We start from the raw sequence: 558 nt of genomic DNA on the forward strand, positions 1-558 counted from the left end.
TCTTTAAGCACAGCGAGGCCAGCGAGTGTGACGTAGTTGCCCGAGCGGATGTAAGCCGCCTCCCACGCGCACTCGCATGTTTAGACTGAGGAGGAGAGAGAAACGACAAGTCGCGTCTTGGACAGACGGAGCGGGTTGAAGAAAATACAGTAGATATGGCAGCTGCAGAAAAGCCCTTACTTGTGGACAAAATGGGGGCCCGAAGTTCGGTGTGGAAATATTTCAGGTTCAAACCGAACGATAAAGGCGAGCCACTGAACCCAGAGGCACCGCAGTGCAAGCGGTGCTAAAAAGTGTGTCTCGCAAAAGCAGGCAACACTTCAAACCTGTCGAAACATTTAAAAGACAACCATGCGGACTTGTTACGAGACTTCAGTCAAGAACGACAGGTGATAGTGTTGTTCACCAGTTCACTGCACTGTAATGTCAATGAAAGAAGTACAAAGCCCCTCCCAGCCCAGTAGTAAACCTACAGTAGCCTGCAAACAGAGAGCTAAAACATGTCCATGGTTAATAAATACATTAAAAAATATATTTTTAAAAATTAAATTACATTCT

The 558-nt window shown here is 46.1% G+C and overlaps 1 protein-coding gene across 1 annotated transcript in view; it reads left to right on the forward strand.

The window, feature by feature from the left end:
• The window catches only part of adam15 (ADAM metallopeptidase domain 15), a 23,696-nt gene that overhangs the window by 22,950 nt on the left and 188 nt on the right, over positions 1-558 (forward strand). The window lies entirely within an intron of this gene.

The sequence above is a fragment of the Seriola lalandi genome, unplaced genomic scaffold (assembly GCF_002814215.2).
Source record: "Seriola lalandi dorsalis isolate HSWRI2012SDOR001 ecotype SW California unplaced genomic scaffold, Sedor1 jcf7180002054978, whole genome shotgun sequence".
Taxonomy (NCBI): domain Eukaryota; kingdom Metazoa; phylum Chordata; class Actinopteri; order Carangiformes; family Carangidae; genus Seriola; species Seriola lalandi.